Source organism: Chelonia mydas, chromosome 4 (assembly GCF_015237465.2).
Source record: "Chelonia mydas isolate rCheMyd1 chromosome 4, rCheMyd1.pri.v2, whole genome shotgun sequence".
Classification (NCBI taxonomy): domain Eukaryota; kingdom Metazoa; phylum Chordata; order Testudines; family Cheloniidae; genus Chelonia; species Chelonia mydas.
In genome coordinates, this window is record NC_057852.1 from 83204481 (window position 1) to 83218959 (window position 14479).

At 40.1% G+C, this 14479-nt stretch overlaps 1 long non-coding RNA gene across 1 annotated transcript; it reads right to left on the reverse strand.

The window, feature by feature from the left end:
* Positions 1 to 2954: 2954 nt before the first annotated feature.
* On the reverse strand, positions 2955 to 13856 carry LOC122465511. Its single transcript, XR_006290427.1, has 3 exons — positions 13743 to 13856; positions 13165 to 13218; positions 2955 to 4455 (listed from the first exon to the last, which is right to left on the reverse strand). It is a non-coding gene; the product is annotated as an uncharacterized LOC122465511 (long non-coding RNA).
* Positions 13857 to 14479: the final 623 nt, after the last annotated feature.

Sequence of the window (14479 nt, forward strand, 5' to 3'; positions counted from 1 at the left end):
ATTTAGTAAGACATATCTAAAACTTTTGGGGGCTAATCAGTAGGTTGGAACTCTTATGACAGCAGGATTCCTCATGTAGATGTCAGTATGTTCTTGTCCTGTATGGTTGGAATTACGGTAAGAAGGACTTTTATCATAGTACTATGGTGCTTCCTGGATATTGCCAGGACCAGAAGGGGAAAAAAAAAAAAAGTAAAAACCGTAAATAAATAAATAAATAAAATGTGCAGGATACTTTAGAATGTAGAAGCTCTGAGGACCAGATTTTCAGAATTGGCCACAGGCAATGGCATATTTAAAAAAAAAACCTTCATAACTGCTCAATTGCACAATGCATCAATTACTTTTGTGCAATCACAGTAATAGGGTTTGCAATTTAGGTACTCTCTTGTTCTGGAAAGCTAGCCCTAAAATTTCTCCAATAGCATGCTAACAGCACAGTACACAGAATTTTGACTAACAACACTGCGCCGAATTCCGTACCTCTCAGGAGGAACACCACAAGTACAGTCCAGATGGTACAGACAACAAATTTACACTTTCACTTCCAGGATCCTAGGTTGGCTGAGGATCTGACACACCTCAACCTCCCCACATATGTTAAAGCAGTCCCAGGTGCTAATTTAGAGAGGTTGCCAGAAGTTGCTAATAGGTTGTTCTGCAGCAGAGAATAGCTGTAGTGCATTGCTTGAGACCCTCCGCTATCTAGCTGGGCAGAAGGCAAATTTGGCTTTAGAACCCTTTTTTGCTTGGTCTGGAAAAATGACACGCCCGGCAACATAAATTCATAGGTTACAAGGCCAGAAGGGACTACTGTGATTATCTAATCTGAACTCATGTATAATATGGGTCATAGAATTTCCCAAAATAATTCCTAGAACATACCATAATTTAGCCTCAGGTGCTAATTTACAGGAATTGATAATAAATTGATTTGCAGCACAGAATATCTGGAGCTCATTTTGGCCCCACACTTTCCTCCCCCTTCCAGCTCTGTGAGGGTTGTGTATTAATAAAGGGTCATCAGTGGTGGTCTTATACTAACCTTGTGCTAGGATGGGTGGAGCACTTTTTGGAGGAAAAGCTCCTGCTTTTCCCCACTTCTGAACCATCTTTATACTCTTCAGGAGCAATCAGACTGATACACAAGCATAGTGTTAAGGTTTATCACCATTGCATGATCATAGGTCAGGCTTTTTAGCCTTCAAATTAAACAAATTCAAATATTTTAGCATACCAGAGTTTTCTGCAAGTTACAGTAATCTATTATTCTATAAAATGCTGCTTCTGGTTTTCTTAAAGCACATAATTCTTTTCTACAAGCAGAGGAGTAGTCTGATAATTATTCAAAGAGGTCATTTCTGCCTGCTGCAAAATGACTTGCTAAATTCAGAGCAGTAAATATTGGGTATGAATTATTTTCTTTCCTGTGTAAAACTCTTCCTAATTTGTTCACTGCTATATATTGTCAATGGTTTGATTTAATTTCAATTCAAATGTAAATAAATCCACAAAATGAGCCTTGTGGAAAGATAACAAGAAGGGGTTTAATCATCATCTGGGAGTCATTCCTCTACCTGCAGCACGTAAGACCAGGTTAAAAGGCTGGAACAGCACATTCTCTGTTGTGGTGCGTGCTCCCTTCCCACTTTCCCTGGCAACTGCTGCCCCTCTTTCCCTGGAAATGGCTGCTTCCTTTTCCTTGGAGCTCTGGTGAATCCTGTAATATGGTAGAACACCCCAAAGAGCAGGTAAGAGGCTAACTTTATTTTTCTGGCTCCTGATGCACTGTATGGGTTAGGGTAACAAAAAGCTAAGTTCCCTGTTATATGGGAAGGATAACTATAAATGGCTTATGCTAGCTATCGGTACAAGTTCCTCTATTTCTCTCTTACTTCCCTTTCCCTGGGCATGAGGGGTAGCTTATGCTAGCCTCGCTTCCTTCCCTAATGGCTTACTTAAAGCAAGGGGCATAAGAAGGGATAAAGAGACCAAGTTCAGAAACAATTTAGCTACAAACTAATCAGGAAAGTCTTCCTAATGATAGAATCCATTTGTTAATGTTGGAGGAGCTCAGATACTATGGTGAGGTATGTAGATTTTTATATAATCAATCTCATTTATTTGAAATATGGATGATTGGAACATTTAAAATTAGAACAGACAGAGCAATAGAAGACATACTGAGGGAGCTCTGACAGTGTCTCAGGGGTTAGAGACAATTGCCTAAAAAGGTTTTTACTATTGCCATCTATGATATTCACTGGCACTGAATAAGCACATTAGCTAGATATTTCTCCTAGTGATCATCAGTGAAATAGTAAACTATTTACATTTAATTATTAGGGTCCAAAGTTAACACCTACTTGAGATGAATGGGGACAGCTCATACTTCTGGGGATGGACAGTTCATACACAGTTTCTCCCCCTGAATTATTTGCATTAAAATACCACATATGAGCCCCCGTCATGAGTCAGGACCCCATTGTGCTAGGCCCTAGACAGAATGTAAGCCCCTGGGGGCAGGGATTAAGTATAAAACAAGAGACAACAGATGGATATAGACAAGGGAGTAAAAGGAAACGGACGATATTGGTCAGTGTAGGAAGGCAATGATTCAACCTATAAGCTACCTAAGCATAGTGAAGTTTGTTATAGACATCACAACAAAGGAGATGTCTAAGGAGAGATCTGAAGGATGACAATGAGCTTGCTTTGGGGATAGTAACAGGGAGTTGTTCCAAGTTTAAGGGATACCCTCAGAGAAAGTATAAGGTGCTTGTTTGCAAATTAAACAAGGGGGCAATGGAGGCTGACATCACATGATTTGCTATTGAGATATTTACTCCCAAAGCCAATACGAATTGATAGGCAGCATGGGGCTAATCCATGGAGGGCCTTGAAAGTGGAGGAAAGTAGCATATATGTGATGGGACGACAGAAGGAAGAAATGCAAAGAAAGGGGTGATATGGTTAAATCAACAAACTAGATCAGTTCACATTCTGACGTGTATCTGCACAAGTAGAAGGGCCAGTACTATAATTTTTTATTTTAAATGAACAAAAATGCTGTAGAAAGTGATTACTCATTCTAGTTCACTCCAAACCCTATTACAAGGGAATAAGAACACAATTTTATTTTATGTCCATCAGTGAGTAAAACGAGATGTACAATTTGCTTATTTGTTCTCAATACATGAAATGTAACAGGTTGCTACTACAATATAGAATTTGAAATTGCCTTATTTCCATAAATTTAACAGTTAAAAATACAGGTTTAAACCATATTTGATTTTGCCTAACTACATTAGTGAGATAAGAGTATAGTTTTAGCATTGTTAATGCTAAATTTACAGTTAGTCTGCCAGTACCAAATTAGCTATTTCAGATGCAATTTATTAAGAACAATTTAAACAATTGTACTAAGGAAAAATCATCATTGCTACTACAAAAGGGAGTCACCAACTTTATTTTCTAGAAAAAAATACACAACAGATAGGCTGTTATCCCATTTTACAAATTATTGTGAATGGCAAATGGATTTAGAGCAAAAACAGTTAATTAACTACATAAGACTTTGTTCCACAGGCCAGTAATTTCACCGTCAAATTATAACTCCCTTGTATCCTGTCCATGAATTTAAAAAAAAAAAAAAAAAGAGAGAGATTGACTGTTCTGCAGGAAAAGGGACTTGAATGACATGTTGTGATGCTCTTACGCAGGCCTGTAATGGGTTCAGTTGCCATCTGCTTTGCAACTCTGGGAATCTAGAATGCTTTGCTCCTGTGGCTCCCAGCACCAGCCAGCATACAGCATTCACCCTGACTTGCACTGCCCACTTACTCTTTGCAGGGGGACCTCAATAACCCTTCCAGCCCTGAGTTCTTCCTCAAAACTTCTTTCTGAAGTGTCCAGTCACTCTCAAAAAAAATCTTATTAAGGTTGCTGCTCCTTTTAAGAGACAATACACAGCAGCTTATTAAGGTACTAACTCAGTGCTTTGATTGGTGTGGAGGGTTTGTTTATGATAGAAAACAAAAAAGTGCATTCACAAAGGTACACAGGTTTAAGAGATACCAGCTATATGGAATAAGGACAGTGGTTACAAACAAAGTAACAATACGCTTCTAAGATTAAAACTCAGTTTAACAAATTAGGGTTCTTTGTTCAAAGAAGTTCTCACCAGTCTTTCTTGCAGTACAGCTGACCAGGTTCTTTTTTAGCTAGGACCCTTCATAGAGCTCAAAGTGTTTGGTCTCGTTGTCTCCTCTAGTGGAATATAGGGCTTCTCTCCACCTCTTTATAGTCCAGTAAACCTTTGAAAAGTAAGTCCAGACAATGCTACTATCCCCTGCTGAAGTGTAGATGCCATGCTGTCTTCTCCTTTTCTTGTTTGTTTTGTTTACATTATTCGTAAATGTACCTTCATTGTCTCTGCCTGGTGACCAGGCTGATCTAAGAAGCAAATACACATACCTTTGTCTATGGCAGTCTGGGCTTATGCATTGCTTGACAAACATTTTAAGAACATAATTCCAGCACACTTCTAACTTTGTACACAGCCCATCACACACTACAATGATTTTCAAGACAACCATGTTACCAGTTTGTATGTGATACCTCACCTGACATCTTTTAGATGCAGATTTGACAACAGGCCAGCTGACACTCGCTGTTAATTATCATGCTGGATCTCACTTCTAGATAGAGCCCCTCGCATTCTGGCATTAGGATGCTCATAGGGTCACACATATCTACAAATTAAAGTCCCTTCCATCTCCATGGAGTATAGGTACAACAAGAGCAGTGGTGATGCAAACTTCTCCTGAACTGCATCTCACCAAATTTGCCCTTTGTGAGGGCAGTTCAAACTCCATTTCTATTTAGGCCTTGTCCTCTATTCCCAAAACTGCCAGCAAGAATGCCAATTAATTGCTATTGTGGTGGTTTCTGTGCATTAGGAACTGGGTCGAGACATTTGCATCTTGGAAGCCATGCAATCAGATGGCCCATTTCTATCTGTTGTAATAAATTTTGCAAACCTGTTCCATTTGGTGAATATCAGATGCAAAGTATTTTTCATCCCAATTGCTGATATGTTCTGTTACGTTGTAACTGGAAACAGTAGACTGTTGTGTGGCAGGTCACAAACCATTGGGATATAGTTTAATTTTTTTTTCTGAAATCAGTTTTCTAGGGCTTCTTCTCATGAGGACTTAAGCTTTGCTGTTAAGTGAGGTACAGAACATCCCTTGACCATTGACGTGGTTTCACTGGGGGTCGACACTCAGCACCTCACAAGAACTTGCTCTGGAACATTAAATGTTATAATCTGTGTTTTGGCCAGAAGTCTGTTGTGGTTGAAATGTCGATTATGCTAGCTGTTCGTACTGATGTCATTCTAAAGCTAGGAGTCTTGATGCCTGAATAATTTAATTATGCTGTAAGAGTGAAGTGTGGCAGAAATACAGTATTTTCAATTGGAGAAAATAAAAGCCTTAAAAAAAAGTACCAAATTTTTTGCAAGCACTCAAATGGCTAAAAAAATCTGGCGAGTGCAATTGGATAGAATACTTTACATAGCTAAACACAGAATAACGTGCCCAAGGTAGTAATATTTTTTTAAGTGTTCATCCATAATAGGAACTACATATTTCATCCAAGCTAGGATGAAGCTATTTTAGGAAACTTGGTACAGTTCCTGCTAAAAAAGTTGAATTTAAATATGTATATAATCCATTCATCAGTAAGAAAAAATCCTCCTTCATCAATAAAGACTTGTGCCTTACTAATTGCCGATGAAATGAGCTGTAGCTCACGAAAACTTATGCTCAAATAAATTGGTTAGTCTCTAAGGTGCCACAAGTCCTCCTTTTCTTTTTGCGAATACAGACTAACACAGCTGTTACACTGAAACCTGTAATTGCTAGCTGATATTCACATTATTTTGCCATAGATGTCTACTAAAATAACTTCATCCTAGCTTGGATGAAACACATAGTTCCTATTATGGATGAACACTTTTTAAAAAGTTATTACCTTGTATTTCTGCCACAATTATATATATATAAATTCAGAGTCTAAATACAGTGTAAATTACCTTGAATTATACAGGAGGTCAGACTAGATCAATGGTCCCTTCTGGCTTTGGAATCTATCTATATATAAATAAATAAATAAATAATGAAGTGTGTCAGACATCCATGACAAAATATATAGATTCCAAAGCCAGAAGGGTCCATTGCTCTAGTCTGACCTCCTGTATAACACAGGCCATAGAACTTCCCCAAAATAATTCCTAGATTTTCTTAGAAAAATATCAACCTTGATTTTAAAAACTGCCAGAGATGGAGACTCCAAGACCTTTGATAAGTTGTTCCATGGGTTAATTACACTCATTGTTAAAAATTTACACCTTATTTAGACTCTGAATTTGTCTAGCTTCCACTTCCTTCCATTGGATCATGTTAGACCTTTGTCTGCTACACTGAAGAGTCTATTAACCTAGACTCTTGGTTAGTCTATTAAGACTCAATTAGTCTATTAAGGTTAAGGTCCTTAACCTTCTTTGTTAGGCTAAATATATTGAGCTACAAAATGACAGTCTCGCTCACTGATATGGGAATTTTGAAGCCTGTGTTGATGCCCTCTGTCAGGTAGAAAGGGAGCATATTAGTCACATCCATCCCAGAAGGAGTAACTTAAAGAAAAGAGAACTATTATGCACCCCATCCCCACAAGCAGAATGCTGTCAGTCTGTGGGAATATGGTCTTGGCATGCAGTACTGGCTGAAGTTTATGAAGTGGGTTCAGAGTTATGCAAAATGAGGTAGTCACTGCTTTAGGTGCTGGGTGCATTGTTTTCTCCCTGAAAAAACATACATAGCACAAGCATTGTGCAAATGCAGCCTGCATTCAAGTGTACAGCAAAGGCTAAGATCTGATTTTTCAGAAGTGCAGAGGACCCAGAATTTCATTGGCAGGGGGGTTGCCAATGCTCAGCACTAAAGCTGGGTGAATTTTTTAACTAGACACTTATTTTAGTCAAAAGAACCATATTTGACAACATCTAGATATATAGTGATTATGTCAATTTTGCAAAAATGTTTGTTAAAAAACACCATACATTAAACTAAATTCTGAAGAAAGTCAAATTTTCATTTTGAAAATGGCAAAATGAAATGTTTTGATTTTTCAATTCAAAATTACAGTTCATTTAGAATTTTTTTAAAAATAGATTTAAAAATGTGAAATGATCCAAATCAAAACAAAAAATGTGCTTGACTCAAGTGGAACAAAACATTGACCAAAGATTTGTTTCTGGGCAAACTAGACTTTTGGATTAACTGAAATTTTTTTTAAAAAAATCATTTTGGTTTAATCCAAACCATTCTGCATCCCCCTCCCCTAAGTTTCAGAAATGCCAGTTAGACAAAAACAGAACATTATTCATCCAGCTTTGTTCATCACTTCTAAAAGTCATGCACCAGACGAACATGTGTGGATGCTACTGCAGTGCTGCCGTCAACAAAGGAAAAGGTGGGTGCTGCCGGAACACACCACGCTGAGAACAAACGGCCCAGCAGGTGCCAGCATATCAAAAAATGACTGGGCAACTGCCAGCAGCTCCCAGGGGCCGGATAACTTAGGCTGAACATGGCTGTGGGCTAGCCCATAGTCACGTTCAGAGGTCCTCAGCAGGCCTAGCAAACAATGATGCTCTCCTGCTATGGATATCGGATTTCCTAGCCAGAGACTTGCTGTACTGTAGCTTGTCTTCTATTGGAAATAAACTAGCTAGACTGTACAACTATTGTGAATATACCCATGGCCATAGTGCACTGGCTTAGTTAGCCTCTGTCAGCTGTGGACAGTTATATCATCACCACATCACTTGCATAGGAACACGTTTGTTTCTGCTGTCTGCATGCTTGCTTGCTAACCATGCTGCTATTGTTGATTACTTTTATCTCCTCTGCCTCTCCATGGCTGCACACCTCGGCCTGCTGCATACTTTCTGAGGGAGGATTGGGTGTACAGGCAGCTTCTCTTTTGCCGCATTTTCCACATGAACACAGTTTGTGCTTGCCTCAGAATAAGAAGGTCAAATGAAGACTCTATACTGCCTCCCTGGCTTAGCTTCTCTATGTTGTAGAGTCAGGTTGTCACTAAGGAAAGGATTTAAACTGCCTACAGTAGCAGTCTGTGTGCTGTTAGAACTGTGTGCAGCTTTACTGATCTCTGCCCTATAGCCTTTGCTCTGAGGAACAGTGTAGCTACTTGTGACTTCCTGCTGTCACATCTCAAGATGGAGAAGGCTCATGCCCCTTTTGCCCTACTTCATAGAAAGGCTTGGAACACTCACTGAGGGGGATCAAAGGATACCCAAGGTGACTAAGTCTGAGATGATACAGGCCTGCTGTGGAGGATGATAATAAAGTGGACTTGATTCTGTGTTAAACCCAGTGTCTAACTTGGTCTACTTTAAAGTGGCTTTTCACCTCAGTGCTCTGCTTCGTCTCCCCCACCCCTCCACACAGAGTTGAATAGGAGATTTCTTTAAAAAGGTTCAATGAATCCTTCATCCTTTCTGAAGGAGGTTGACTGCATGCTTTTATATGCTCTCTAACTTGAGGATTTTTTTAAAAACAAAGGATTTTTCCCCTCCATCTTCCACTTGGCTAGTCTGATCCTATTATCTAAAATACATTATACAAGCTTATGCTCTAGGAGCAGCATTTTTCTAAAGGCTGTCCTCTCTGGGTTTGTTACAATGTGAAGGTCATATAGCAGAAGAAATTAGACAGATGGAAAATGGTTGTTGCAGGGGTTATTCTAGTATCCCCTTTAGGATACCCTCACTCTAATATCATGGGTGGGGGTGGCGGGGAAGCCAGGTGCACACTTAGCTGCTGTAAATTCTCAAGATAAGACCTTCAATCCATAAAGTCACTGGAATTCCCATACAGTAGAGATATGTGGCCAAAAGATCATAAGTACATATGAGCATTGGTTTAATATAGACATTAGAACATTCATATACAGGTACATTTTTTTGCAAATATTTCTAATGTTTCAGAAAGCTGTAGTGCCGGTCCCTAAGCAATCGTGTAATATAATATGGTAGTTCTCAACTACAGAATTTTCCACAGAAAATGTCTTTTTGAAACTGCCTATTTTCTCTGTGTGCAGATACCAGTTTGCTTGCATAAAATGTAGGTTCTATAAACCTAATGGGTGCTTTTGCAAAAGACTGTCATTTAGGGCCTAATTCTGCACAGTGGCCTCTGTGGTCAGAGGTGTCCATCAATGCAGAGCGGCTTGCAGGATAGGGACCTAAATGTCCACTTTTGAAAATATGGACCTTATGAAAGATTTTTAGATGAATTCCCTGGGCAAATGATGACAATATGTGGCCAGCAGACAGTGTTAGTGGCCCATCAAGAAAACAATCTACTATCCCGGAGGCTCCTTAGAGAAGGCATGTATGGAATGGAGACTGCTTGACCAATGGGGACTGACTGATCCCCATGGTCCAGCAAGCATCTTTCTAGAAGCTGGAAGAAGGTATAAAGAGAGACAGTGACATCACCACTTGGCCTCTCCCCTCCTCCCAACACCTGGGAAATCATCCAGAAGGAAAATAAGACTTGGCACTAGGGAGATTGGGACTTGGTCCCAGGCTGGAAAAGGGTCCAGTCTGTGTATTGAAGAACTGTAAGCTGATTGTACCATCTGTTCGGGTCAGACACTCCTTAATTCAAATCTTGCTTAGTCTGTTAAAGTTAAAATTTAGACTGTTTCTATTTTTATTTCTTAAGCAACTAACTTTGATCTCTATGTCTGCTACTTATTTATAATCTGTTTTATAATTTTACTTAAAAGAGTGTGTTTTGGTTGAAGTGTTTGGGTGTAAGCCCGGGGGGCTGGGGGGAATTGGCTGAGGGCTCCCTATTGATGATTCATGAGTGGCTGAAAGATCATTTGTGTAACTCAGTTGGGTGTGTCCCTGCCTGCTGATGTCTGTGTGTAAGTACAGTGCCTCTCAGGGCTTGTCTGCATTACCTGGTGGATAGACAGGCAGCAATCGATCCAGCGGGGGTCGATTTATTGCGTCTAGTCTAGATGCGATAAATCGACTGCCGAGCGCTCTCCCGTCGACTCCAGTACTCCACCAGGGCAAGAGACGCAGGTGGAGTTGATGGGAGAACGTCATCCATCGACTTACCGCAGTGAAGACACCACGGTAAGTAGATCTAAGTACGTCGACTTTAGCTACATTATTCACATAGCTGAAGTTGTGTAACTTAGATCCATCCCCCACCCCTAGTGTAGACCAGACCTCAGAGGCTTATACCTTGTCACAGCATCACAGTGAGAGAGGCAGCCCAGGTTGGTGGGTTTGGAGGGCTCAGTGGTCCCACAAACCAGGTTGCACCCTGGGGACCCCATCACATGTTCACTAGAATATTTTTTGTCAATACAATTTTAAGTAATGTCCATGTAATTTTAATACAGACTTCATATTTCCTTGTGACCTCTTTTAGGGGCTAGACTGCTCAATGAAGTGACTGCTAAAATGGTTAAAAGTCTCCCTCTAATCTCTATAATAGAGAAACTCTCACCTTGCTGCGCATAGTAAGCTATGTTTAGATATACTAAAACCACAATAGATGAATTATTAAACCTGTTTAGCTGGCAGTTTCACTGCTGATTACCATACATCTGCTTAGAAAAACCATGTAATTCTGACAGGTTTGAGCAAAGTAAATGCTATGAACATTTCATTAGGCAATTCTGTTTTTATAAACCAAATATTTTTCCAAAGCTTCAGTCTCAAAGGCTACATCAAATATATGTTCCCATTTTTAAAAGCCTTCAGAGATTTAGGGTATGATTAAAGGTCTAATAAATCATCCCTGAGGGCTTCTTGAGTACAACCACCTCTAAACCAAATAACGTTAAAAAACTACATTATCTTGAGATATGCATCTCTTTCTGAGTTCATCAGACAAAAATACACAGCTGAATAAACAAAATTAAACGTTAAACTGGGCAGTATATGTTGAATGGACATGAAGTTGCCATAATCAAATAGATGATAACACATTATCTCTGCCCAGTCATTTTAACTTCCCCACCTCTGTGATGGTGCTGTGATTCCTCATGATTTAGTCATCCTATGCTTACAATAATTTTCAGTGGCCCTATTCCCATTGTCTCAGAGCCTCCAAGAGAAATTTTGCCCAGTAGGACTGGGAGTTCATTAGTCAAGAGGAAGTATGTCATTTTCAGCATAACAGAAAAAGCGCACTTAGATTTGAGAATTAATTTTTCAGCTGTTTTTTTCTAAACTGATTTTTTTCCCAGTTTCTTGTTGAAATAAATAATTTTGGTTGCCCTGAAACTGCATTTTTGATTAATTTACCACTCAGCCAAAAAATTCCCCCTCAGCTGTACTCCACATTGTGCTCCCTCCAGATCCTGAAAATATGCCAGCAGAAGTTAATGCAAAGGGGCAGGTTGTTTTTGTGAAGGCTCCAAAATCCACTGGGTTGGGAGCAGAGCCTCCAATAGATTCCCCAGGCTTTGCAGATTTGGAGGCCCATGTTGACTGTTCCCTCAACAACTTCCCAAATCCTTTCATCCACATTCGTCCTTTCTCCAGTCCACACAAACTGCAGCTTCTCATGTCACCCTCACGCTTTCAATTCTTCTGTTGCTTTCCTCCCTTCTCTTTTGCCACCAATTCAAGCTTAAACTTAATGTTCTTACATTCAGTGACCTACATAATTCTGCCTTCCCTGACTTAGTCTAACTTGTTGCATCATATCTTACTCCCCACCCCTTATGCTCTGCCAGTGATACCAGGCTCATTGGTCCTATCTGTTTAGTTGTCTCACAACCATCTCCACATTCTTTCACCCCACCTCCCAAGACTGATCTGCTCTCCCTTGGGTCTTTCATCAAGACACTGCCCTCTTCTCATCCACATCCCTCTGTAAGACCCACTTCTATTGCAATACATAGAACAAATGAATCAATATCCATTTCACATTTCTTTACCTTACGCTTAAAATACATGGAAGTAACAATATTATTTGCTTGTATGTTGTACCCCTTTTTCTCACTTTGTACCAGGTCTTGCTTGGGTCTTTCTGTGTGCAGTTAAAATGTGAAGACATCTAGGAAGACTGAGAGCATCTATACACTGTCGCATTATAACTAATTAATAATAGTATTGTCAAGGTTGTAAGAGTGGCTAGATGGGATCTGAGCAGAACAGTTTAATAAGTACACAGCCATAAGGACCATCACCACCACCTAGCCAGACTTCCTGCAATATTTTCAGTCTGATCCTGTCATTTTCTTTCCCCAGAAAAAAGAAGAGTGAATATTGTGGCAGTTCATTGGCTAAACACATAATGAGGGACTAGATTAGAAGTAAATATAAAAGATAAAAGCCACTCGGTAGTCAATTCCTTCGAATAGCATTTGCTGTGCCAAGCCAGAAGGCTGCTCTGGGATATAGGTTCCTTTCAAAATCTAGCCAAGAAATCAGGGAAAGTGAATGTAAATGTAACACCCAACCAACCATTTTAGGAAAAAGACAAGGGACTAGATTTACTTCAGCTGGCACAGGGAGGTAAAAAATTGCACCTCACTGCATTAGTGTGACCTACTGCATGGATTGGGTTATGGCAGGTGGTGGATCTAACCTACCCTCAGGGCCTTATGGGTGGGTGACATGGGTGACCACCCAGGGCAACATGGTCAAGAGGCAAGGAGTGGGGAGGGCTTGGGGTGCATGACCATAGAAAGAAGCTTGGAGAGGCAGCGGGGGCCAAGGGTGCCAAAATACAAGTTTATTCAAGGTGCCATTTTCCCTAAGGCCGCCCTGGCTACTCTCTTTCAGGAGTGTGGCCAGGGAGAGCAGCTTTAGGGTCCTATCTTGCAATGGGATCCACATGAGGAAATCCCTATGCCCACATGGTTCTCATTGCAGAACTAGGGCTTGTTTTGCAGCCTGGCTTCATAGAAAATCCAACGGAAGAATCCAGTAAGGGAATGTGCAGAATCAGCACTTTCCCGGTTCACGCTATGCACACCCCTCCCAGTCATGCACAGCCTACTCTTCAATGGTGGGGAAATAGAGCTACTTACCACTGATAGTCTCCGCTCAATGACTTGTTGCTGTGAGTGGGTCAGCATTTCAACCTAGTATGAGCCATCAAAAATTTAGTCATGTTACTTTGGAGCACCAGAAGAACTTACACTTTATCAAGATAACATCATAACCTGATGCTTCACTGCACTTCTCAGACCATACAAGAAAATTAAGAATCAGCATCTCAAGATATTGTTGCTGGTAAGCGAAACAAAGTCTGATTAGTCTGTGTGTGGTACAGTTTTGCTTTTAATACTGGAAAACTGAACACCACTGAAGTCCAGAGACTTGACTGTTTCCATCACCTGTGCTGCAGTGTAATCAATAGGGCAAAATAGGTAAATCCTGCCAAGAACCACCTTGAAAAATTAAATACTCCAATAAGTGACTGTTCCCAGGAATCAATCTATTTTCCAAAATTTTAAAACACAGATGCGTACAGACATACACATATATATTTACCCAGTGAAAACTGAGAACTGAAAATAAAATACCCTGTTTACAGGGTATGTTCCCTCATACTGGATTTTTCTTTATAAGCAGCACTCTTACATAAGTTCACCAGCATACTTACTATGTCTTATACAGCTTCATGTCCCATCACCATGATGTTCTTCCTAAGCTTTAACATATCCCATAGGCAAGGGCCGTCTCACCTCTCTGAGACCCCAGGCTTCTTTAGTCTTCCCTCAAGCCCCTCTCTTGCCCTTCCTATCTCCCATATAACTGTCCCCAGCTAACAAGCTGAATCCACTCATTAACTGGTTAATCACCCAGACCTTATCAATTATTTCCCAATTTGGCCAATGTGGGGACTGCTCACAAAATGTACAGAGTGGTGAGCCAGCCCTAGGCTACTCCCACACTGTCACATACCCAATTGATGATCCGGTCTTTTGACTTCTCAGCATCCAAAGGAAAAAAAAATTAAGATGTCAACCTTATCTGCCTGAGCTGCACAGATAACATATAATACCCACCTCTGGATATCAGCTCAGTTTCTCCCATAGATAAAGTCTGATCTTTATCCACTAGTATATTAATTACTTTCTCTAACTGAGGTGCCATAATCCTAGCCACTATTTTAGCATCAGAATTAAAAAAGAAAGATAAATCTTATTTGGAGTTTTATAAGATTAGACCAGTTCCTGCCACATAGTGTGTGATTACTTGCTAAGACCTGGATCCTGTTAAAACTTATGCATGTGCTCAACTTTATGCACTATGAAAGTCCCACTGAAGACAAGGGGCTACTCACAGTAGACAAAAGTAAACATGTATGTAAATCTGTGTAAGATTGGGGCCTGAAAC